General features: G+C 39.6%; 1 non-coding gene and 2 pseudogenes across 1 annotated transcript; 1 reads left to right on the top strand and 2 right to left on the bottom strand.

Moving 5' to 3' along the window:
• Positions 1-7,295: 7,295 nt before the first annotated feature.
• On the top strand, positions 7,296-7,377 carry TRNAS-UGA (transfer RNA serine (anticodon UGA)). The gene has a single exon. It is a non-coding gene; the product is annotated as a tRNA-Ser (tRNA).
• Positions 7,378-18,778: 11,401 nt separating this feature from the next.
• LOC147791177 (secreted RxLR effector protein 161 pseudogene) lies at positions 18,779-19,525 on the bottom strand (annotated as a pseudogene).
• Positions 19,526-19,606: 81 nt separating this feature from the next.
• LOC147791176 (uncharacterized) lies at positions 19,607-22,826 on the bottom strand (annotated as a pseudogene).
• Between the last annotated feature and the right edge of the window lie 4,015 nt (positions 22,827-26,841).

Here is a 26,841-nt window from a genome sequence, read left to right as displayed (position 1 = left end):
CGGCTGGAGCAACGCAGCTCCAGCGAGGCGTCGACACGTGTCGCCTACAAGCCGGGCCGAACCGCAACACGAGCCGAGCCGACCGGACCGGTTGACCCGCGACTACGCGGAGGCAGGCGCGCGTGCAACCTGCGACTAACGCCTTCCTGCGCGTGACCACACACTCCCAGCGCGCTGCTGGCGCATGAGGACGCGTGGGACGGCCAATTTGGCCCAGTAGCTTTCTGTTTGGCCGATTTTTGTCCCAGTTCTAGTTCTAATACTGTTTTTATGTTAATAGAGACCTAATTTAAAGAAATCAGTATTCTTGGACACCTCACGGGCAAAGAAACGCTACAAAAAGGGAATGCGTCAACCAAGTAAGTCACCACCCGGTATTTAGGAAGAAATACTAGTAGGATTCGCTTGGATTGCATGCATGCTAGTAGGTTTGCTTCAGATTAGCTCTCCATGTAAATTATTGGTCAGATTAACTGTTATGACGGTATTGGGTGAATTACATGAGTGTTGCTGTATGCTTTATGCTTCGGCTGTATGTATGCATGAATTTAATTTATGTTGGAATTGTGTATTCTGTATTCCGGGTGCTTGATGGACGAATTCGCCCCATTGAGCGCGAACTTCGTGCTCTAGGTGCTCGATGAAGGTCATCGTCCCGTTGAGCCGGTATGCCTAGTTTGCAGGAATTATATAGTATGATGTTAGAAGACAATTGCATGCACACTCTGTTAATTGCTAGGGCCCATTTCTATGATAAGCTTAGGGAATTATTGTTAGGAGCGATATGACGCTCCAGCCAGATTTAATTTTCACCTAGGAACTAAGCGGTTTACCACGGCAAGAAGGTACCTCGGAGTGTTCATGGATTGCTAGCATGAGAACGGTATCTATAGCTTCGTGGGTCCCTGATCAGTTCTTACTGCTCTTAGCCATTTGGCATGGAAAATGTGACCCCACGTCGTACAGCCCATTAGCTGCATGGGAACGGGTTGGATCGCGCCCCCCATAGGGGAACTATATGGGCGTACGGGTATTCAGCACACCCCTAGGCTAGGTACCACGTAGTCCCAGATAACCATGTAAAGGTAGCGCCTCATAGAGAGATACCGACCATATTAGCTTGGCGTAAAAAACCTCTAGGCATTTAATGAAAGGACGACGAACCGGTGAAACCCAAGGGGTAAGCCCCAAGGGACTAAGATTAGAACCAGATGTCCTAGAACCGAAGTAGGAAACCGTTGGAATTCTGTTAAACTAAGATGCGAAGAGAGCCTACACTTAGGTGGCTTACTGAGTATAATTTTTATACTCATTCCTTTCTACTTTTTTTGTCAGGTGCCGGTCAAGGTGGAGGAGCGTTCGAGAGCTGTGCGGTCATAGAGGGGGTCATTCCGGAGCTTCAGTCCCTTTTCGGTCTTTTAGAGTCTTTTGCGAATTCCTTTTAGATTTGTATTTTATTTCCTTTTTGTAAACTTAAATCATCTTTTGAAATATTTTAATTTTATTTGATTTTCATCTTTTTATTTCCCTCTTCTTTTTATTTTCTTTTCTTTTTGTTTGTTTTCGATTTCATCTTTTTAGTCACGATTCGATTTTTCGAAGTCTTGAAAATCGGGTCGTGACAGTTAAATTGGATTACCCTACATAACAGATCTATCTTGAGATTGGCAATGGAATCATGTGGGTAATCTTAGTACCCCCAACCAACCAACCAACCAACAAACCAACCGTAGGTGACTATATATTACTGAAGGAAAGTTCACCCGCCAACCTCCCATGAATGATGAGTAGACAAGTAGACATCATACTACCACACAAGAGAGAGAATTCTACGACGTCATGCCTCAACCCAAGTCACCGATTTTATACTACACAGGCAAAGCAAGCTATTAAGTCAAAGAATAGAAGAGTTCACCCTAAAGAGACTTGTCGCTTGACATATCCACGATGCCAGGAAAGGGTGAACCTCCTCCTGTGAACCTAAAGTGGGTTCCTGGGCAGCTTAAGTAACACTTGAAACTTCAAGACAACCCCAGATGCCTAGATAGCAGTAGAGACTAGGCCTGAACATTCTAGAGCTCGGAGTAAAACTCGTGCATACCTGCTAGATTAAGAATGTGTTGAGACCCAACAAGTAGGATGCTTACTGAGTATTTTTATACTCACCATTTCTCCATTCTTTTTCAAGTGTTCGCATGTTGTTAGTTGAGGTTAAGGGGTGTTCGAGAGTTGTGCGGTCACAGAGTGGGTAATTCTGGAGAATCGATCTATCTTTATGTTTTGAGTCATTTGTACTTCAATTTGTAATTGTATCTCAAACCGAGTTCTCTATTTAAAATAAATTTGAACAGCACCATCCTCTAATGAGATTCGTTTTTTTTTAATTGTGGTGTTGTTTGTCTCTATTTTGATTTAAATTCTACCTCATTTATCTTTTATTTTATTTTACTTTATCTTATACTTTCTTTTGGTCTTTGTCTTTTTATCACGGTCGGAGTTTCGAAGCCTAAAAAATTGGGTTGTGACATTTCTCCACATAGATTAATCTTTCCTCCAACCGGAACGGCTCCTAGTCAATCACATGTGTATTGTTTGTTATATAATTGTGCAACATCGAACACATCATGAACTCTTGAGGGGACTGAGGGTAATGCTAATCGGTATGCTACCAGTTCAATCTACTCTATTTTCTCTAATAGGCTAATAAAGTAAAGGCTAAACATGACATGATTAATAAACTATGCAACGCAACATGAATGTATGAGAATAGGATAGAAAACTACCATAAAAATTTTGCACGATTTTAAAACATTCAATAACACAACGAAAATTAATATAAAAACATATACATGTATATGTGTTCAATTTGTTCCTAAAAGAAGGAACGGGACCGAGATACAAAAGATGTATATGATATAACAGACTACATAAATAAATGGACAAGACATACGCCTTGGGTCAACACCCTTCTGTGTCTACCTAGCTCTGAAGTACTTCTCGCCTCATCCAACAACATCATACACCTCGAAGAAAAAATTGTCGGAAGGATGCGTATATAAATATAACCAGTAAGCAATCTATTTGTAGGCTCTCATTGCACACTTTGCGCACTTTTAATTTGAAAATCCTTCATGAAACTTGATAGAAAACTCATTTTAGAAGATGTACAAATTGGTTGGAGAGGAAATAGTGTATCATACCCCTCAAATTCAGAAGAAATTCGAGAAGAAAAAAAATAAAAAGAGCTTGAATCTCGAGTTCTAGGAACTCTCAACACTCGATTCTTATCCCAAAACATTGCCCACAACTTATTTATAGATGAAGCTTGCATTGTCTTTGATCATTCTAGAGTCATACTAAATTTTAACTCCAAGTTTCTGAACTGTTTGTCGAAAATATCTACTCATATGACGGAGCTACCTACCTTTATTTTAAATATTCGTTGTTGGATCTAAGGAATCTCGAGTCTTCTTGAACATATTCAAATTTCGGCACAATCCAATGGTTAGATCTTATAATATGAGCGATTTTGTGGAGCTTGTCAATTCTAAAATCGAATATGCTAGGAGCATTTTCATAATTATCTTTAACTTCATACCATTTTAGTATTTTTTTTTTTTACCCTTTTTAGTAATTTTTTCTTCTTCAACATTTTAAAGTTCCTCCTCCATAAAAAAAAAATTAAAAAAAAAATTTCGATTCCTTCCCCACTAAATATTAAAATCCAAGAAGTTTCTTAAACGATTAGAAAATTGATTTTTTTTATTCTTTATGCTTATTATTTTATTTTTTCCAATGTTTTTGAATCATTATGAAACCTTATTGAAGGGTTGAAAATATCTTCTTTGGCCCTTTGAACCATCATTGGATCTCTTACTTCATCTTTTTGATCTTTCACTTTTTCTGGAGTGCCTTAACTTAGTTGGATGTTACAACTACTTCGTCTTCCTTCGTCCCTTCTATTCTAACTTACTGATTGGAATCTCATCAATTTAACATCATGTCATGTTCCTCACATAGTGCTTGGTAGCACAAACCTATTCATAACTTAAAGTAAATGACACAAAGTAAGGCGACATAAATACAAGAATGAAAGACCTTTCATATTCCACCAACGGTTTTCCCTTTTTCTTATGACTCCATCGTGTACAACATAGGAAGAACTTACTAAGGGTCTTTCATCAAAGAGACATAAGCTAAGTCATCAAAAAATTCCAAAGACAAGGCTACGACATTAAACACTTCAAGAATTTGGATGTTAATTAATTTGTTGTCAAGAGTGTTTAATCTACAATTTCCTTAGAAAAGTCAACCCATCTACGGTCGAGTAGTTGGGGTTCCTGAGGCTTACTTACTCTCCTATTAGTTTATCAATTGGCTTACTTACTCTCCTATTAGTTTATCAATTGCAAAAGAATAACCAACGGTAGCTAAGCCAAAAGAGTAAAGAACATCTAGTTGTTGCTTTCGATAATCACCATTTATAAGTTGTCTTTTCTTTTCTTTCTTCTCTTGATTCTTCCATGAAATTACTATTGTGTTATTGAATCCCTACGAAATTCAACTTTTGAGCTTTATTGTGAAATCTCACATCGGTTGGACAGGAAACGAATCATTCCTTATATAATTATGTCCGAGCGGTTCAGGAGGAATTGTGCTCACATTGGTTGGGTAGGGAACAAATAATTCCTTATATAAGTATGTCTGAGAGGTTAAGGAGGAATTTTTCTATTGACGACGTTTTAACTTTATTGTGAGATCCCACATCAGTGGGATAGAGAATGAATCTTTTCTTATATAAGCGTGTCAATATGTTTGTGTTGTTAAGGACAGACTTGAAATCTGTTGGGTTTTGCTTGCAGAGGTTCAAATCTTGTTGTGATGACTTTATTTAGCTTTATTGGGAAATCCCACATCTCGAACGAAACGATTTTTTTAACTTTGGACAGGGAACGAATCTCCGAGTGGTTGACGAGGAATTCTGCTATTGGTGATTTTTAGCTTTGTCGAGAAGGGGTGTCAATATGTCCTAGTGGTGGCGACTTTTTAGCTTTGTTAAGAAGGGGTGTCAATATGTCCGAGTGGTTAAAGAGGAATTCTGTTATTGGCGATTTTTAGCTTTGTTGTGAAATCCCACATCATCAGTTGAATAGGAAATGAATCATTCCTTATACAAGGGTTGTCAACATGTCTAAGTGGTTAAGGAGATAGACTAGAAATCTATTGGGCTTTGCCCACGGAGGTTTGAATCCTGTTGTTCACAACTTTTTAGCTTTATTGGGAAATCCCACATCTCGAACGAAACGACTTTTTTAACTTTGGACAGGGAACGAATCTCCGAGTGGTTGACGAGGAATTCTGCTATTGGTGATTTTTAGCTTTGTCGAGAAGGGGTGTCAATATGTCCTAGTGGTGGTGACTTTTTAGCTTTGTTAAGAAGGGGTGTCAATATGTCCGAGTGGTTAAAGAGGAATTCTGTTATTGGCGACTTTTTAGCTTTGTTGTGAAATCCCACATCATCAGTTGAATAGGAAATGAATCATTCCTTATACAAGGGGTGTCAATATGTCTAAGTGGTTAAGGAAACGAATCATTCCTTACATAAGGGGTGTCAATATGTTCGAGGGATTAAAGAGACAGCGCAGGTTCGAATTCTGTTGTTGAATCATTCCTTATATAAGGATAGCCTACGGGGTGTCAATATGTTTGAGTGCTTAAAGAGACAGCGCAGGTTCGAATTCTATTGTTGAATCATTCCTTATATAAGGATAGCCTACGGGCGTAGGTGTTAATATGTTTGAGTGCTTAAAGAGACAGCGCAGGTTCGAATTCTGTTGTTGAATCATTCCTTATATAAGGATAGCCTACGGGGTGTCAATATGTTTGACTGCTTAAAGAGACAGTGCAGGTTTGAATTCTGTTGTTGAATCATTCCTTATATAAGGATAGCCTGCGCATCATTCCTTATATACTTGAAATCAATATGTCCAAGTGGTTAAGGGAAACGAATCATTCCTTACATAAGGGGTGTCAATATGTTCGAGTGGTTTAGAAGACAACACAGGTTCGAATTCTGTTGTTGAATCATTCCTTATATAAGGATAGCCTTTGCATCATTCCTTATATAAGGGGTGTTAATATGTCTAGACTTGAAATCAGGTTTGAATCTTGGGACAAATTTTTAGCTTTATTGTGAAATCTCAAATCGGTTGAACAAGGAATGAATCATTCCTTATGTAAGGGGTGTTAAAATGTCTGAATGGTTAAGGAGGAAGACTCGAAATCTGTTGGACTATGCCTGCTTAAGTTCGAATCGACGATTTTTTTAGCTTTATTGTGAAATCACACATCGGTTGAACAAGGAACCAATAATTCTTTATATAGGGGTGTCAATATGTCCAAGTGGTTAAGGAGACAGACTTGAAATCTATTGGGCTATGCTTGCCTGTTGACGAATTTTTAGCTTTATTGTGAAATCTGACATCGGTTGAACAAGGAATGAATCGTTCATATAAGGGTGTCAACATGTTAGAATGGTTAAGGAGATAGACTCGAAATCTATTGGGCTATGCCTGCGTAGGTCGAATCCTGCTGTCAATATGTGTGAGTGATTCATTCCATTCTTGAGCGGTTAAGGTATCAGGGGTGTCATTCCTTATATTAAGGGGTGTTAATGTTTTTAATTTTACTGTGAAATCACATAGGTTGAACAAGGAACGAACCAATATGTCTGAGTTTTTAATTTTATTGTGAAATCACACATCTCTTGAACAAGGAAGGACTCATTCCTTAAGGTATCACGGGTGTCATTCCTTATATAAGGGGTGTTAATGTTTTTAATTTTATTGTGAAATCACATATTGGTTGAACAAGGAACGAACCATTCCTTATTCCTTATATAAGTGGGTGTTAATATGTCTGAGTTTTTAATTTTACTGTGAAATCACACATCGGTTGAACAAGGAACGAATCATTCCTTATTCATTATAGAAGGGGTGTTAATATGTCTTGAGTTTTTAATTTTATTGTGAAATCACACATCTCTTGAACAAGGAAGGACTCATCCCTTATTCCTTATTCCTTACATAAGGGGTGTCAATCATTCCTTATTCCTTATATAAGGGGTGTCATTCCTTATTCTTATATAAGGGGTGTTAATATGTCGGAGTGATTAAGGAGACAGACTTTAAATCTATTGGGCTATGCCTGCCATGTTCGAATCGACGAATTTTTTAGCTTTATTGGGAAATCACACATCGGTTGAATAAAGAACGAATAATTCTTTATATAAGGGTGTCAATATGTCCGAGTGGTTAAGGAGACAGACTTGAAATCTGTTGGGCTACGCCTGCATAGGTTTGAATCCTACTGTTGATAAGTTTTGTTTAGTTTTATTGTGAAACGCGTATGTCCGAGTGGTTAAGGAAGTGTCCGGTTTGATATCTCACATCACCTGAAGAAGGAAAGAATCATTCTTTATATAAGGGCGTTAGTATGTCCGAGTGGTTAAGGAGATAGACTTACAATCTGTTGGGCTATGCTTGCGCAGGTTCGAGTCCTGCTGTTCTTGAATTTTTATTAGTCCGAGTAGTTATTCTTTTAGCTTTATTGTGAAATCTCACATCATTTGAACAAGGAACGAATCATTCCTTATGAATTTTTAATCGACGAATTTTTGTAGCTTTTAATAGTCCGACTAGTTAAGGATCTGTTGGGCTATGGCTGCTAAGGTTCGAATTCGTATAGTCGAATGTTTTTAGCTTTATTGTGAAATCTCATATCGGCGACAAATTTGTTAGCTTTACTGTGAAATCACACATCAGTTGAACAACAAGAAACAAATAATTCTTTATATAAGTGTGTCAATATGTCCCAATGGTTAAGGGGAAGTAATCATTCTTTATGTAAGGGGTGTCAATATGTCCGAGTGGTTAAGGAGACAGACTCGAAATCTGTTGGGCTATGCCTACGCAGGTTTTAATAATTCTATTGAAATCTCACATCGGTTGAACAAGGAACAAATCATTCTTCATATAAGGTGTCAATATGTCCGAGTGGTTAAGGAGACAGACTTGAAATCTGTTGGCTATGCCTGCGTAAGTTCGCTATGCGCACAGTTTAAATCTTGCTATGGGTTGGGTGACTTATGAACTCTACTCGAGGTTGAACAAGGACCATAGTACATCAATGTCATACTTGAGGTCTATTATTTGTTTTTTTTGCTTTTGAGTTATTGGCTAAAAGCTAAGGAGATAAATGTTTTTGTGTCAGATCCAAGATTAACATTTACGTGAATGTTATTAAAAATTAGAAAACAAATGTGGCTCTAACTCCAAAACTCTGCCACTTTCAAATGGTTACAAATTTTGGGTAATTACTTCATCAAACTCCATTTCACTTTCAAATTGTTTGTGTTATTTTTAAGAACATATCTAATTCGAAAATAAAAAATAAGTAAAACTAATATTTTTGAGAATTACAAACCAAAGGTGACTACTATGATTCAAGTCTAGCTCAACGTGAAATTCTCACTAGTTTGCAACTAGTTTGATATTTAGCCCATCATTGATCACAATCTAGTCTTTTGGGGCATTCCTATCAACTCTTAAGCATAAAAACTAGCAAACCCTTTATCATTTCCTACATAGTAACTAGACATGATCGTATCATCTCATAACTCTTTGGCATTTTTCGGAGGGTTGGGTGGGTTCTAAACTCTACTTGAGGTGGAACAAGGACCATAGTACATCGTTATGAATGTCATACTTGAGGTTTATTGTTTGTATTTTTTGCTTTTGAGTTATACTAACATGGTTGATTTGTAGCTAAAAGCTAAGGATATAAATGTTTTTGTGTCACATCCTAGATTTAACATTTATGTGAATGTTATTGAAAATTTGATATCCACCCAAGAATAAAAATAAATAAATGTGGCTGCTGGGATTCGAGCCCAAGTCTCTACGGCCACAATGTGGAATTCTCACCACTAAACTACAACCACCTTGTTTTCTATACCATCATTTATTGTAAACAAGTCCCAAAGGGCTCATCTATCGACTAACAAACTTTTAATAGTCTCCACATACTGTGAGAGTCCATCTTGAGGTATTAAAGTTAAGCTTAAACTAGTTAACCCTTTATCATTTCATGCTTAAATTAGTAAACCCTTTATCATTTCATACATAGTAACATGATCGTATTATCTGGTAACTCGCTTAAACTAGTAAACAAAAAAAAAAAAAATTACTTCTTTCTACTATTCACTTTCAATTGTTGGGATTCAAGCCTAGGACTACACAAGAACAACTTGGATTCTCACCGCTAAACTACTACATCTACTTTGATATTTAGTCCATCATTTAATACCAACATTGATCTTGTCTTGAGGGTCCATGATTAAAGATAAGCTAGCAAGTCCCTAATTATCTCCATAATATATTATCTGTTATAATAATGAAAAGAAAAATATGTCTAGGATTCGAGTCCAAGTTTTACCATTATTTATTATAATCTAGGCCCCTAGGCTGATATGTCATCTCATCATTTAATACCAATGTTGATCTTATTCTGACAGTTCACAATTGAGGAGAAGCTAGCAAACTCCTAATTGTCTCAACATTATATTGTTCATTTCATATAGGAATAGAACACTATGAGAGCCTAGGGCTTCTTGTTTCTCTAGCTCTTTCTGGCCATCATTCTTGGGAGGAAGCATCATGGAGGTACTTGGTTAAGGGGGCGACTTAGAGGAGATTGGAGAGGCAACATGGTAATGACTAAGAGGCTTGGAGGGGTTATATGTCGGTTACTTGGAGGAGGATTGAAGAAGAGACATGGTTCTAACTTAAAAAGGTTGATATGGAAACTTGGAGGACGAGACATGGAGTCAACTAGGAGAAACAGATATGATGGTGACTTGGAGGAGGGTTGGATCCAACATGACTATGACTTAAAGAAGTTGATGTTGTGACATGACTGTGACTTGTAGGAGGTTGATGCATGACTTAGAGAAGGAGATAATATGAAAGTGACTAAGAGGATGTGACATGTTGATTACTTAGAGAATGCTTGCGGGGAGGGCAGAGAAGAAAGAAGAAAGAAAGAAAAAAAAATAGTCGGCCGGCGAGCGGCGGAGGGCGGCGACAGGCGTCGACCATCGGCTGGAGCAATGCAGCTCCAGCGAGGCGTCGTCACGTGTCGCCTGCAAGCTGAGCCGAACCGCAACGCGAGCTGAGCCGACAGGACTGACCCGGACCGACCGACCAGCGACTACGCGGAGGCGGGCGCGCGTGCAGCCTGCGACTGGCGCCTTCCCGCGCGCGTGACCACGCACTCCTAGCGCGCGTATTTTATTATAACCAAAAAAAAATAAAATAAAATAATGATGTTAATAATAATAGTAATAATAATAAAGAAAGAGTTCTAATCTATCCTTTGGTCAGGATAGGCATGCTCACAAAGAAAAGGACGTAGAACCGTCAAGGTAGTCCGGTGAACCTCGGGGTCGAGAACAATAGGAAAAGAGGTCAAGCTATGGTCACGCTATCGTCGTCTGGAGAGAGAAAATCTAGATGTGTGTTAGTGAGAACCTACCCTCGTATAGGTCACCCGGATTACAAAGAGTAGGATTTTAGCTACACACATGAGTGTGACGCCGTACTTGTAAAGCATGCTCAGACAGAGGTAGAACTCCTAGACAATGGGATGCTAAAGACCACCAGAAGGTAGTGAGATGGTAACTAGTAACCAGGAAAGACTAGTAGAGACATGATACGTCTTAGAGAATACACTGACATAGCATCCTTAAAGTCTGAGGGAGGCTAGCTACCAAACAAGAGTCTTCAGAGAGTTCCCTAGAATATGGTTAGCCTAGGTTCACATGATCGAAAAAACTAGTAATGAGAAATCATTACGAGAGGAGACGTGACTGGCTCAGTCATAAAGATACTGCATGAGTTAGCCTAGGTGAACGCAAAGGGCTCATGCAAGGATCCTTTACTGCCAAAAGAACCCGTACGTAGCTCAAATGAGTATTAATACTCAAGCGAACTACGTGACGAGGCGTCTCGTATGAGGAAAGACTTGTGTTAACCAAATGAGATGCAATTACAAGGCTATTTTTGGTGAAGCAGTAAGGACCGCAAGGGTCCCAACAAGGTCAGGATACATCCTATGAGGATGAAAGAGAGGGACATGTTGAGGACTGCCTTCTAGAGTCATGAGGAAGGTGAGTTTACTGATAAGCCCTTTCGACCCGACCAATGCCTTGTGAAATTGTAAGTTTACAAAAATCGAAGGTTCATAAGATTCTCTTGCTATCATCATTGTAGTCGTCTTTGACGATATGACAATGAACACTTGAGGAAGGTTCTGGTGGTGTTATGAACATATCAATCATGCGCTAAGATCTCCTAAGTGCTAGTGTTGGCTGTCTGAGATGACAACTGAAGTTATGTGGTGTCAAGCGGAGAATTCATCGTAGACACCACTAAGATTGAAGTAGCTATGAGGTGGCCAAAACTGACCACAGTCACTAAGGTACGAAGTTTCTTGAAATCTTTCGAAAGACTTGTACGTGATATTTCCAGGATCTTTGTAGCGCCTACACGAATACCAGCAGTCGAATAGAGTTTCCAGGAACTTAAGCAAAGGTTGGTGACTACATCAATTCAAGGTGGGCTAGACAACCTTGTAACGTATAGAGATGCCTCATGTAAGGGCTTACAGGGCATGCTTATGCAAAATGGTAAGGCAGTAGCTTACGCTTCAAGAAAGCGGAAAGAGCACGAACAAAATTACCCTACTCATGACCTTGAACTAGCAGCAGCCGTGCTTGCCATGGAGACATGGCAACATTACGAGCATGGAGAAAAGTGCAAGCATACACTGACTAAAGAGCCTCGAGTACCTGGTCGTGCAGATGGAATGACACAGACCGTTCATACATCTACAATGATCACCAAGCAAGGGAAGTTACAAGATGAAATGAAGAACGCTAAAAAAAAAAAAAAATCGGGGTTGGAGTTAAAACCCAACAGATATCGCTAAGATAGCACAGATGACCATGCAACCCACTTTATGAAAACGTGTCTTTGATGCCCAGAGATCTGATGAACACCTTAACAAAGTGTGGAGTCAGACTAGGGCGGAAAAAAAAAACTAGGTATTCTATCTCCTCAGACGGGGTCCTACAGTGGCAAGACTGCTTGTGTGTTCCCCGAGACGAGGAAATCCTAAAAGAAATTTTAGCTGAAGCCCACAATACATCTGATACGTTCCACCGAGGATGTAAGAAGTTATCTGAAGAGATGGTAATTGTGGCTTGGGAATGAAGAGAGACATGGCGGGTTTCGTAAGACGATGCTGCTAGCAGGTTAAGGTATCGAGATAGGGCCCAACAAGATTGCTACAGCCCTTAAATGGGAAGTAGTGAGTGGGTTTTATCTCGGGTTTGCCAAAGACTAAACGGACTCGTAACGTGATTTGGATAGTTGGGGTAGACCAACCAAGACAACTCACCTCATCCCAGGTGAGACCACTTATCGAGTAGATCGACGAAATAAGTTATATGTCAAAGAGGTAGTACGCCTATACGAGTACCAGTCCCTATTTGGGTCAGACCAAGACGCGAAGTGTTGGTATGAAAGAGCGACCACCTTAGTAAAAGTCTCATGGGAGTAACCACCTTAATGAACAGGCAACCCGAGAACGTAAAGAAGACGGGAGAGGGGCCTGTCCCAAACTCTTCCAAGAGACGCCAACTTTCAGGGACGAAAGTTTCTAAGGGGGGGGGGGGGGAGAGTTTGTAATACCCGAAGAAAGAGAAATAGAAATAGAAAAAGAAAAAAAAAAGGAAAAGTCGAGAGAGGAGAAAATAGGTATATTTGCCCCTCCAACCATCTAAGGGGTCCAAATGAAACCCCATCCAGAGTCTTGCAAAAGAAAAATAGTGAGAGAAAGGGGTAGAGAGAATGTAGAGAGAAGAGAAGGGAAGAACTACCGTCGGAGTCTATTCTGGTGAAGATCATGATGCAAGGAGGTGAAGATCATGATGTAGGGAGACTTTCTTGGAAGGGAAAAGAGAATGTGGGTGGCCGGAGTCCCATTTTTCATCCAGAAATCGAAAAACCCGCAAGGTAAGGATCTTGAACATTTTCTCAGATCTACGGTTTTCCTTTGTGAATCAAGATCTGAATCTTGATATATTCATCTAGGAACAACTCTACGCATGTTCTGTGAAGAATTTTGGCCGAGATCTCAACCTGAAGGCGGAGATCCGAGAGTCCTTTGAGAACGGTGAGCGAACTTCCGACGTTCTTAACATGTCCGGTAGTCAAGCAAAAATTACAAAAAATATACGAGGACGTAGCCCATAACACGATCTAAAACTTATCGAAGGAATCATGTCGATCCGATTTACGGATCGAAAGATATGAAAATCGGAAAAGAGGACTGTGTTTCGGTTTTCAGAAGGCAGAGAAGAAAGAAGAAAGAAAGAAAGAAAGAAAAAAAAGAGTCGGTCGGCGAGCGGCGGAGGGCGGCGACAGGCGCCGGACAAGCGTCAACAATCGGCTGGAGCAACGCAGCTCCAGTGAGGCGTCGACACGTGTCGCCTACAAGCTGGGCCGAACTGCAACGCTAGCTGAGCCGACCGGTCGACCCGCGACAACGTGGAGGCGGGCGCGCGTGACTGGCCCGCGTGCAGCCTACGACTGGCGCCTTCCCGCGCGCGTGACCACGCACTCCCAGCGTGCTGTTAGCGCGTGAGTGCGCGTGGGACGGACAATTTGGCCCGGTTGCTTTCTGTATGGCCGATTTTTGTCCCAGTTCCAGTTCTAATACTGTTTTTACGTGAATAGGGACCTAATTTAAAGAAATCAGTATTTTTGGACACCTCACGGGAAAAGAAACGCTAGAAAAAGGGCACGCGTCAACCAAGTAAGTCACCACCCGGTATTTAGGAAGAAATACTTGTAGGATTCACTTGGATTGCATGCATGCTAGTAGTTTTGCTTCAGATTAGCTCTCCATGTAAATTATTGGTCAGATTAACTGTTATGACTGTATTGGGTGAATTACATGAGTGTTGCTGTATGCTTTATGCTTCCGCTGTCTGTATGCATGCATTTAATTTATGTTGGAATTGTGTATTCCGTGTTCCGAGTGCTTGATGGACGAATTCGCCTCATTCAGCGCGAACTTCATGCTCTAGGTGCTTGATGGAGGTCATCGCCCCGTTGAGCCGGTATGCCTAGTTTGCGGGAATTATATAGTATGATGTTAGAAGACGATTGCATGCACACTGTATTAATTGCTAGGGCTCATTTCTATGATAAGCTTAGGGAATTATTGTTAGGAGCGATACCCCTAGGCTAGGTACCACGTAGTCCCAGATAGCCACGTAGAGGTAGCGCCTCAAAGAGAGATACCGACCATATTTAATAAAAGAACGACGAACCGGTGAAACCCAAGGGGTAAGCCCCAAGGGACTAAGATTAGAACCAGATGTCCTAGAACCGAAGTAGGAAACCGTGGGAATTCTGTTAAACTAAGATGCGAAGAGAGCCTACAAGTAGATGGCTTACTGAGTAAATTTTTTATACTCATTCCTTTCTACTTTTTTTGTCAGGTGTCGGTCGAGGTGGAGGAGCGTTCGAGAGCTGTGCGGTCACAGAGGGGGTCGTTCTGGAGTGTCAGTCCCTTTTCGGTCTTTTGGAGTCTTTTGCGAATTCCTTTTCGATTTGTATTTTATTTCCTTTTTGTAAACTTAAATCCTCTTTTGAAATATTTTAATTTTATTTGATTTTCATCTTTTTATTTCACTATTCTTTTTATTTTCTTTTCTTTTTGTTTGTTTTCGATTTCATCTTTTTAGTCACGATTCGGTTTTTCGAAGACTCGAAAATCAGGTCGTGACAGTTAAATTGGATTACCTTACATAACAGATCTATCTTGAGATTGGCAATGGAAACATGTGGGTAATCTTAGTACCCCCCAACCAACCAACCAACCATAGGTGACTATATATTACTGAAGGAAAGTTCACCCGCCAACCTCCCATGAATGATGAGTAGACAAGTACACATCATTCTACCACACAAGAGAAAGAATTCTACGACGTCATGCCTTAACCCATGTCACCGGTTTTACACTACATAGGCAAAGCAAGCTACCTTAAGTCAAAGAATAGAAGAGTTCACCCTAAAGAGACTTGTCGCTTGACATATCCACGATGCCAGGAAAGGGTGAACCACCTCCTGTGAACCTAAACTGGGTTCCTGGGTAGCTTAAGTAACACTTGAAACTTCAAGACAGCCCCAGATGCCTAGATAGCAGTAGAGACTAGGCCTAAACATTCTAGAGCTCAGAGTAAAACTCGTGCATACCTGCTAGATTAAGAATGTGTTGAGACCCAACAAGTAGGATGCTTACTGAGTATTTTTCTACTCACCATTTCACCATTCTTTTTTAGGTGTTCGCATGTTGTTAGCTGAGGTTGAGGGGTGTTCGAGAGTTGTGCGGTCACAGAGTGCGTAATTCTGGAGAATCGATCTATCTTTATGTTTTGAGTCATTTGTACTTCAATTTGTAATTGTATCTCAAATCCATTTCTCTATGTAAAATAAATTTGAACAGCACCATCCTCTAATGAGATTTGTTTTTTATTTAATTGTGGTGTTGTTTGTCTCTATTTTGAGTTAAATTCTACCTCATTTATCTTTTATTTTATTTTACTTTATCTTATACTTTCTTTTGGTCTTTGTCTTTTTATCGCGGTCGGAGTTTTGAAGCCTAAAAAATTGGGTTGTGACCATTTCTCCACATAGATTAATCTTTCCTCCAACCGGAGCGGCTCCAAGTCAATCACGTGTGCATTGTTTGTTATATACTTGTGCAACATGGAACACATCAATGTACTCTATTTTCTCTAATAGGCTAATAAAGTAAAGGCTAAACATGACATGATTAATGAACTATGCAACGCAACATGAATGTATGAGAATAGGATAGAAAACTACCATAAAATTTTGCGCGATTTTAAAATATTCAATTACACAACGAAAATTAATATAAAAACATATACATGTATATGTGTTCAATTTGTTCCTAAAAGAAGGAACGGGACCGAGATACGAAAGATGTATATGATATAACCGACTACATAAATAAATGGACAAGACATATGCCTTGGGTCAACACCCTTCTGTGGCTACCTAGCTCTCAAGTACTTCTCGCCTCATCCAACAACATCATACACCTCCAAGAAAAAATTGTCGAAAGGATGAGTATATAAATATAACCAGTAAGCAATCTATTTGTAGGCTCTCATTGCACACTCTGCCCACTTTTAATTCGAAAGTCCTTCCTGAAACTTGTTAGAAAATTCATTTTAGAAGATGTACAAATTAGTTGGAGAGGAAATAGTGTATCATACCCCTCGAATTCAGAAGAAATTCGAGAAGAAAAAGAAAAAAAAAGAGCTTGAATCTCGAGTTCTAGGAACTCTCAACACCCGATTCTTGTCCCAAAACATTGCCCACAACTTCTTATTTATAGATGAAGCTTGCATTGTCTTTGATCATTCTAGAGTCGTACTAAATTTTAACTCCAAGTTTCTGAACTGTCTGTCGAAAATATCTACTCATATGACGGTGCTACCTACCTTTATTTTAAATATTCGTTGTTGGATCTAAGGAATCTCGAGTCTTCTTGAACATATTCAAATTTCGGCTCAATCCAATGGTTAGATCTTATAATATGAGAGATTTTGTGCAGCTTGTTAAATCTAAAATCGAATATGCTAGGAGCATTTTCATACTTATCTTTAACTTCATACCATTTATTATTTTTTTTTAACATTTTATTCTAAAACTCCTAATTTTTTATAAATTGTTTTTTACCCTTTTTAGTAATTTTTTTCTTCTTCAACATTTTAACGTTCCTCCTCCATAAAAAAATAAAAAATAAATAAAAAATTCAATTCCTTCCCCCACCAAATATTAAAATCCAAGAAGTTTCTTAAACGATTAGAAGATTGATTTTTTTTTTATTCTTTATGCTTATTATTTTATTTTTTCCAATATTTTTGGATCCTTATGAAACCTTATTAAAGGGTTGAAAATATCTTCTTTGGGCCCTTTGAACCATCCTTGGATCTCTTACTTCTTCTTTTTAATCTTTCACTTTTTCAGGAGTGCCTTAACTTAGTTGCTTCTATTCTAACTTACTGATTGGAATCTCATCAATTTAACATCATGTCATGTTCCTCACATAGTGCTTGGTAGCCACAAACCTAGTCATAAATTAAAGTAAATGACACAAAGTAAGACGACATAAACACAAGAATGAAAGACCTTTCATATTCCACCAACGGTTTTCCCTTTTTCTTTTGACTCCATCGTGTACAACATAGGAAGAACTTACTAAGGGTCTTTCATCAAAGAGACATAAGCTAAGTCACCAAATAGTTCCAAAAACAAGGCTACGACATTAAACACTTCAAGAATTTGGATGTTAATTAACTTGTTGTCAAGAGTGTTTAATCTACAACTTCCTTAGAAAAGTCTTTAAAAATAGCCTGTTTTCCTTAGAGATTGTAACCCATCTACGGTCGAGAAGTTGGGGTTCCTGGAGCTTACTTACTCTCCTATTAGTTTATCAACTGTAAAAGAATAACCAACGGTAGCTAAGACAAAAGAGTAAAGAACATCTAGTTGTTGCTTTCGATAATCACCATTTATAAGCTGTCTTTTCTTTTCTTTCTTCTCTTGATTCTTCCATGAAATTACTATTCTGTTATTGAATCCTACGAAATTCAACTTTTGACCTTTATTGTGAAACCTCACATCGGTTGGACAGGAAACAAATCATTCCTTATATAATTATGTCCGAGTGGTTCAGGAGGAATTCTACTCACATTGGTTGGATAGGAGACAAATAATTCCTTATATAAGTATGTCCGAGAGATTAGGGATGAATTTTGCTATTGACGACTTTTTAGCTTTATTGTGAGATCCCATATCAGTGGGATAGAGAACGAATCTTTTCTTATATAAGCGTGTCAATATGTTTGAGTTGTTAAGGAGACAGACTTGAAATCTGTTGGGTTTTGCTTGCGAGGTTCAAATCTTGTTGTGATGACTTTATTTTGCTTTATTGGGAAATCCCACATCTCGAACGAAATGACTTTTTTAACTTTGGACAAGGAACGAATCTCCGAGTGCTTGACGAGGAATTCTGCTATTGGCGATTTTTAGCTTTGTCGAGAAGGGGTGTCAATATGTCCTAGTGGTGGCAACTTTTTAGCTTTGTTTAGAAGGGGTGTCAATATGTCTGAGTGGTTAAGGGAAACGAATCATTCCTTACATAAGGGGTGTCAATATGTTCGAGGGATTAAAGAGACAGCGCAGGTTCGAATTCTATTGTTGAATCATTCCTGATATAAGGATAGCCTGTTGAACACAACTCACTGTGGGAAACACTCGCACTCTTTATTAACACCGATCGAGAAGAGAATACAAGACACTTTGTAGAATACTACTGCTTTTTATTGTTTTTGGATTTCTTTGATGAATAACCTAGGTAGGGTGGAGGGGTATTTATACTGTAGGCTACGCAATCTGAATCTAGACCTAACAAATCTGAATCTTTTTCCTAAAATATCTATATCTCTTTCTCCTAAAATCTCGAGGTATTTTTCCTAAATCTCTACTAAAATAAATATATGATGGGCTCGTACAATTATTGGGCTTGACTCTATTGGGCTAGTGATGATATTTCAACACTCCCCCTCAGCACTAGTCCTCGTTCGTTGCACCATGTTGAGCTGACAGCGAAAACTCTCATGTTTGCTAGTATTCAGCCCTTTTGTAAACAAGTCTGCCACTTGGTCATCTGTCTTAATCTGCTGCATCTCGATTTCTTCCTTTAGAACCTTCTCTCTAATGAAATGGTAGTGCACCTCCACATGCTTTGTTTTAGCATGAAACACCAGATTTTCTGCTAGGCAAATCGCAGATTGGTTGTCGCAAAGAAGTGATATTGGATAGTCAATTTCCTGGTGCAAATCTTCCATCAAGAGTTTCAACCATGTACTTTCTTGAGCTACTCCAGCCGCTGCTCTATACTCTGCTTCTGTAGTTGATAATGATACTGTTGGTTGTCTCTTGCTACACCAAGAAATTGTTCCCGAACCAAACTTGAACACATACCCAGTGGTTGACCTCCGAGTATCGTGGTCTCCTGCATAGTCAGCATCACAGTATCCAACTAGCTTGCAGTCTTTGCTTCTTTTGTACAAAAGACCATAGGTGATTGTACCTTTGACATATCTCAAGATCCGTCGAGCTGCATTCAGATGAGGCTTCTTTGGACTTTGCATGTATCGACTCATAACCCCAACTGCATAAGAGATATCAGGCCAAGTTAAAGTTAGGTAGATAAGACTACCTAATAGTTGTCGGTATGTTGTTTCATCGTTCAACTCTTTGCCTTCATGTGCATAAATCTTGGCATTTGTCTCCATCGGTGTTGAAACTTGCTTGCACTCTAACATGTTGAACTTCTGAAGCATATCTCTTGTATACTTTTGTTGGCAGAGAAACGATCATTCATCTGTGCGATCAACTTCTAGGCCTAAGAAGTGTTTAAGCTCTCCTAGCTCTTTTATCTGAAAGCGTACTGATAAATTTTCTCTTGTTTGATAAATTTCTCTTTCGTCGTCCCCGGTGAAAATCAAATCGTCCACGTAGACCAACACAATTGTCAAATTTCCTTCTCTTTCTTTTATGAATAGGCTTGAGTCTGCATGCGCAACTGAATAACCACTTTGGGTAAGAAATTCAGCAATCTTACCATACCAAGCTCTAGGTGCTTGCTTCAGTCCATAAAGAGCTTTTCTAAGCTTGCATACATAATTAGGATTAGCTGCACTCTCAAATCCCTTTGGTTGGTTCATATAAATCTCCCTGTCTAACTCTCTGTGTAAGAAGGCAGTCTTCACATCCATTTGCCACAGTTTCCAATCTTTACTTGCTGCGAGTGCTAGGAGGACTCGTACGGTAGTAATCTTTGCCACTGGACTGAATGTTTCATCATAGTATAGTCCATATTGTTGAGAAAATCCTCGAGCCACGAGTCGAGCCTTGCATCTCTCGATTGATCCATCCGGTCGACGCTTTATTTTGTAGACCCACTTGCAAGAGATGGGTTTGACATCTCCTAGTCTTGGCACTAGTTCCCAAGTTTGATTCTGCTCCAAGGCTATAATTTCTTCCTCCATCGCTTTCTGCCAAACCGAGTTTTGTGATGCTTCTTCATATGTCTCTGATTCGTAAACTCTATCTTCTACAATAGCTGCATTTGCATACTTAGGATTTGGCCTTCGGATTCTATTTGATCGCCTAAGTTGTTGATGTGTCGTTTCATTTTTATCAGATTCGCTTGATTGAGTCACCTCTTGCTTGTCAATATCAATGTCACTTGGATTTTAAGGTGCATCGACATTTGATTAAATTTGTGTAGTTTGCTCCCCCAGCTTCCGTTGTAGAATTTCTTCGATGTTTGAATCTGGTAAGACTTTCTTCTCCGAGGACCACCATGTAGATGCTTCATCAAAAACAACATCTCTTGATGTATAGTATTTTCCACTTGTTGGATCACAGCACCTCCATCCTTTTCTTTGATTGTCGTATCCAACAAATACACACTTGACTGCTTTCTTGTCAAACTTGCTACGTAGATGGTCAGGCACAAATACATAGCAAACACAACCAAATACTCGGAAGTAACTAACTATAGGTTTCATATCCCATAGTATCTCAAATGGTGAGACGAACCCTAGCTTTGGTTGAGGAAGTTTGTTGATCACATGGGCAGCAGTTCGCATAGCTTCAGCCCAAAATCTTCCTGGAACGTTCTTTACGTGTAACATGCTTCGACAGATTTCTGCAAGGTGTCGATTCTTTCTTTCTGCTACACCATTTTGTTGTGGCGTGTTGGCACATGTAAATTGACGTCGTATCCCACACTCGTGTAAATATTGATCGAACTCATCTGACGTGTATTCTCCGCCATTGTCTGAACGTAGACAACGAATCTTCGCTCCTACTTCTCCTTCGACCATCATCTTGAATTCTTGAAACTTTGAGAACGTGTCAAACTTTTCTTTCATAAAGAAAATCTACACATATCTTGAGTAGTCATCAATAAATGTCACCATATACCGCATTCCACTGATCGATGCTTGTTTGACTGGGCCGAACAAATCAGAGTGAACTCTAATGGTTTCTTTGCTTTGAAACTTGACTCTTTGTATGGTAATTGATGAGCTTTACCATATTAACATCCAGCGCAGACAACGTCTGTTTTGACTTCAAGTTGAGGTAGACCTTTGAGCATAGATTTCTCCATAATCAGCTTCAACTTATGGTAGCTAATATGTCCCAATCTTGCATGCCATAGATCTGTCGTCTCATTCTTTTGGGTCTTGCCAACATAGGCAGATTCTGCAGATAGGACGTAGACAGACTCCACTCTTCGTCCTTCTATTGTTGGCTTTCCTATTATCTTAACATCTTGATGAACTTTTACATCATCTGGCCCAAATAAGACGTAGCTTCCTGATGTTGTTAGTTGTGACACTGACAACAAGTTCTTCTTTATACCCGGTACATGATAAACATTATGTAGCGACATTGTATCAAACTTATTGCCAGGCATGATTGTCGTATTGCCGATTTGAGCAATTGATAACTGTGTGTTATTTGTTGTGCGTACCATACAACTTCCTTTGCAGTCTTTCTTGTCTTACAATTTTCTCTGATCGCCAGTCATGTGGTTTAAACATCATGAATCAACGATTCAGTCATTCTCATAGTTGATATGGTCTTCCATTGTCGCCATGAGTGCTAGCTCGTCTTCTTCTATGGGACATAGTACCTCTGCATCCCATTCATCTTCTATCTTCTTTTTGGATATCGCCGCATTGCTTTCAATAGACATTTTCCTGGACCAACAATCTCTAGACATGTGGCCCTTTTTCCCGCAATTATAGAAAATACCTCCAAATCTCTTTTCTTGGAAACTCTTGTTGTCGTTCTTCTGAGCTCTCTCAGGTTGTGAAGTTCCTTGGTGGCTTCTTCTTTTGTCACCATTGTATTCACATTTGGTAGACGGCCTATTATTGCTCCGACTTTCACTTGTGTAGAGTGCTTCTTCTGCACCCTTCAATGTGATGCCTCCCATTTGTTTAGCCATGGCTTCTTGGCTGGCGAACAAATTTTCGAACTCTACAAGTGATGGTTGAGTGGGCCATCCTTGTACAGCAGTAATGAAGCTTCGATATTCCGGTCGCAATCCGTGGATTATAATCCTCTTCATTTGAGATTCTACAATGGCGGACTTTAAGTCTAGTTCAGTAATCTCCCGACAGTTCGATTTAACCTTGTGGAAGTACTGAGCAATCGTCATGTCACGTTGTGAAATTGACAACAACTCATTCTCCAGAAGTTGTAGCCTCGTATCATTCTTCTTTGAGAACAACATCACAAACGTGTCCCATGCTTCTTTCGGTGTCTTGTCATCCCAAATATGTTCTAACATCTCTTCTCCGATGGTGGTCTTCAAGGCAAACATTGCTTTGCCTGGTTTGATTCTCCATTTGCGCAAGGCGCCGTTAGAATCATCCTCTGGCGGCGTAGTTTCGCACCTGCCAATGATCTCCCAAAGATCATGTCCTTGTAAATAGGACATCATGCATGTTGCCCACGTGTTGTAGTTGTTGTTGCTGAGTTTCTTGATTCCTCCATGATTTGGAAATCACCCATCGTGTTGGTCATACCTCAGTAATACCAAACAAGCTCTTTCGACACAAGACTTGCAGAGTCACAGACTTCTCACGACACAAAAGAAACTCACTCACCACTAATCTCAAGAAATCGTCTCTGATGTGGAAGATCAGACAGAGCTGCAACCACAGAGCATACTAAGGATTCCAAGAGATCAGATAACCTACACTAACCTCGCTCTGATACCATGTTAGACGAACACGACTCTCCACAATGGTATGATATTGTCCACTTTGAGCATAAGCTCTCATGGCTTTGCTTTGGGTTTCCCGAAAAGGCCTCATACCAATTGCGTTAGTATTCCTCACTTATAAACCCATGATCATTCCCTAAACTAGCCGATGTAGGACTTCCATCATCCAACACCTCCTCTCGAACAAAGTGTGCCTCCCCTTAATCGAGGCTCGACTCCTTCCATCATCCAACACCTCCCCTCGAACAAAGTGCGTCTCCCCTTAATCGAGGCTCGACTCCTTTGGAGTCTTAGTCATTTTTTACTGCCTTCGAGGAGGGGCTTGGCTCCTTTTCTTTAGGAGTTCTTTGTTCGATATTTGAGGATTTGAGGATTTACCAATCTATTGGCACGACTAAGTTTAGGGCATGGCTCTGATACCAAATGTTGAACACAACTCACTGTGGGAAACACTCGCACTCTTTATTAACACCGATCGAGAAGAGAATACAAGACACTCTGTAGAATACTACTGCTTTTTATTGTTTTTGGATTTCTTTGATGAATAACCTAGGTAGGGTGGAGGGGTATTTATACTCTAGGCTACCCAATCTAGACCTAACAAATCTAAATCTAGACCTAACAAATCTGAATCTTTTTCCTAAAATATCTAGATCTCTTCCTCCTCAAATATCGGGGTATTTTTCCTAAATCTCTACTAAAATAAATATATGATGGGCTCGTACAATTATTGGGCTTGACTCTATTGGGCTAGTGATTATATTTCAACATAGCCTATGGGGTGTCAATATGTTTGAGTGCTTAAAGAGACAGCGCAGGTTTGAATTCTGTTGCTGAATTATTCCTTATATAAGGATAGCCTGCGCATCATTCCTTATATACTTGAAATCAATATGTCCAAGTGGTAAGGGAAATGAATCATTCCTTACATAAGGGGTGTCAATATGTTCGAGTGGTTAAGGAGACAACACAGGTTCGAATTCTGTTGTTGAATCATTCCTTATATAAGGATAGCATGTGCATCATTCCTTATATAAGGGGTGTTAATATGTCTAGACTTGAAATCAGGTTTGAATCTTGCGACGAATTTTTAGCTTTATTGTGAAATCTCAAATCGGTTGAACAAGGAATGAATCATTCCTTATGTAAGGGGTGTTAAAATGTCTGAATGGTTAAGTGTTAGGATCGCACAACAACGCACACGCTCGATCTAGATGATCACAAAGAGAAGGATAGAGAGAATTGCAAGGAGAACTCTGGCTAAAAGGATTTTTTATTGATGACTTCAGGCATGTACAACAAGAGAGTACAGAGAATAGAAAAGTACATTTCAAAGCTTTACTAGACGGGATATATATATGGTTCAGTCTACTAAATATAGTTTTACCAGATTTAACCATCTACTATATATAGCTATGTACCATATATAGCTTTACCGGATATAGCTTCACCATATATGGCTTTACCAAATATAGCTTTACCGGATATAGCCATTGACCAAGCTATAAATACAGGGAGCAGACTCCATAACTCAACAATTCTCCCACTTGGAGACTGATCCTACACCATACCAATTAGGGCTTTGCATAGCTTTAATTTTCCAACATCAACACATTTTGTCAACATGTCTGCTGGATTCTTTGCACCCTCTATCTTCTCCAAACACATATCGCCTTCTTCCACTAACCTGCAAGTGAAATGGTACCGTCTTCTAATGTGTTTTGTCCTTGAATGATAGACTGGGTTTTTCACCAACTGTATGGCACTCTGACTATCTGTATAAAGGATCTTCTTGCACTGCTTCCGGCCTAATTCTTCTAGATAGTCTGTCATCCATATCATCTCCTTTCCAGCTTCAGCTATGGCCACGTACTCAGCTTCAGTAGATGAAAGAGCAACGCATTTCTGAAGCTTAGACATCCAACTCACTGCTGTTCCATCTATAGTGTAGATGTACCCAGATGTGCTCTTGCTGGAGTCTACATCTCCACTCAGATCAGCATCCACAAAACCTTGCAGAACTACTTTGCCATTGCCATAACAAAGTGTAGTATTGGATGTACCTCTCAGATATCTCAGAAGCCACTTCACAGCTTCTCAATGTTCCTTCCCTGGATTTGCCATGTACTTGCTAACAACTCCCACTGCATGTGTTATGTCAGGTCTAGTGCAGACCAATAGCATACATCAAACTCCCAACTGCAGAAGCGTATGGAACTGATGCCATGTGCTCACGTTCCTCAACTGTCTTGGGAGATTGCCCCTTTGACAATTTAATATGATTTGCCAAGGGGGTAGTCCTGGGTTTAGCGTTATTCATCTTGAATTTGGACAACACCTTCTCAATGTACTGCTCTTGGGATAGATTTAATGTGCCAGCAGATCTATCTCGAGAAATCCTCATCCCAAGGATCTGCTTTGCTGCACCTAAATCTTTCATCTCAAATACTGAAGACAAGCTTGCCTTCAGGTGGTTTATCTCCCTCATACTTGATCCAGCAATTAGTATATCATCCACATACAGGAGTAGAAACACATAAGAATCAGTGTATTTCTTGAGGTAGCAACACTGATCCTTTTCACTTCTGTGGAAACCACTCTTGCTCATGAAGGAGTCAAACTTCTTGTACCATTGTCTCGGTGCTTGTTTCAGTCCATACAAGCTCTTATTGAGCTTACACACCATGTGCTCCTTGCTTGGAGCTGCAAATCCTTCGGGTTGTTGCATATAGATCTCCTTATCTAGATCTCCATGTAAAAATGCCGTTTTTACATCCATTTGCTCAAGGTGCAAATTCTCCGATGCAACAATACTCAGTAGAATTCGGATAGTAGTTAAAGGATATTCACAAAGAAAAGGCATTGATTATGCTGAGATCTTTTCTCCAGTTGTGAAATTCTTGGTTGACTAGATCAGTCTCCAAGTGGGAGAATTGTTGAGTTATGGAGTCTGCTCCCTGTATTTATAGCTTGGTCAATGGCTATATCCGGTAAAGCTATATTTGGTAAAGCCATATATGATGAAGCTATATCCGGTAAAGCTATGTATGGTACATAGCTATATATAGTAGATGGTTAAATCTGGTAAAACTATATTTAGTAGACTGAACCATATATATATCCCGTCTAGTAAAGCTTTGAAATGTACTTTTCTTTAATTCTCTAACAGTCTTTGTGAAGCTAACTCGTTTATGTTTGCTCATAACAAAGTTCTCACAAGGACTCATAACAATCTCCGCATCAAATACACCTTGTTCATAGCCGACGATTTTTCGTACATATTCGACAGCGTCTTCAACAGACCTGACGTTGTCTTCTCCTTGATAATGTTGAACGCCACGTTTCTAGATAGCGTCAACTGGATCAGCCCCAAGGCTTATCAATTCTTGAGCTTCCACTGTTTCGTGGTCATGGTATCCGGCTTCACCCCCAACAGAGGTTCGTGAAGATCTTTCTGGTACAGATAATCTTCAATCTGCATCTTCCAGAAACCGAAATCGGATCCATCGAACTTCTCAATTCCAATCTTTGAACTTTCCATCTTCACAGATCGTGGTGAATTTCGCCTGGCTATGACTTCCGCCTGGCTCTGACTTCCGCCTGGCTCTGAAACCAGTTGTTAGGATCGCACAACAACGCACACGCTCGATCTAGATGATCACAAAGAGAAGGATAGAGAGAATTGCAAGGAGAACTCTGGCTAAAAGGATTTTTTATTGATGACTTCAGGCATGTACAACAAGAGAGTACAGAGAATAGAAAAGTACATTTCAAAGCTTTACTAGACGAGATATATATATG

This window comes from Cucurbita pepo, chromosome 9, assembly GCF_057944985.1.
Source record: "Cucurbita pepo subsp. pepo isolate OVF chromosome 9, ASM5794498v1, whole genome shotgun sequence".
NCBI classification, from domain to species: domain Eukaryota; kingdom Viridiplantae; phylum Streptophyta; class Magnoliopsida; order Cucurbitales; family Cucurbitaceae; genus Cucurbita; species Cucurbita pepo.
This window is presented reverse-complemented; position numbering and strand designations above follow the sequence as displayed.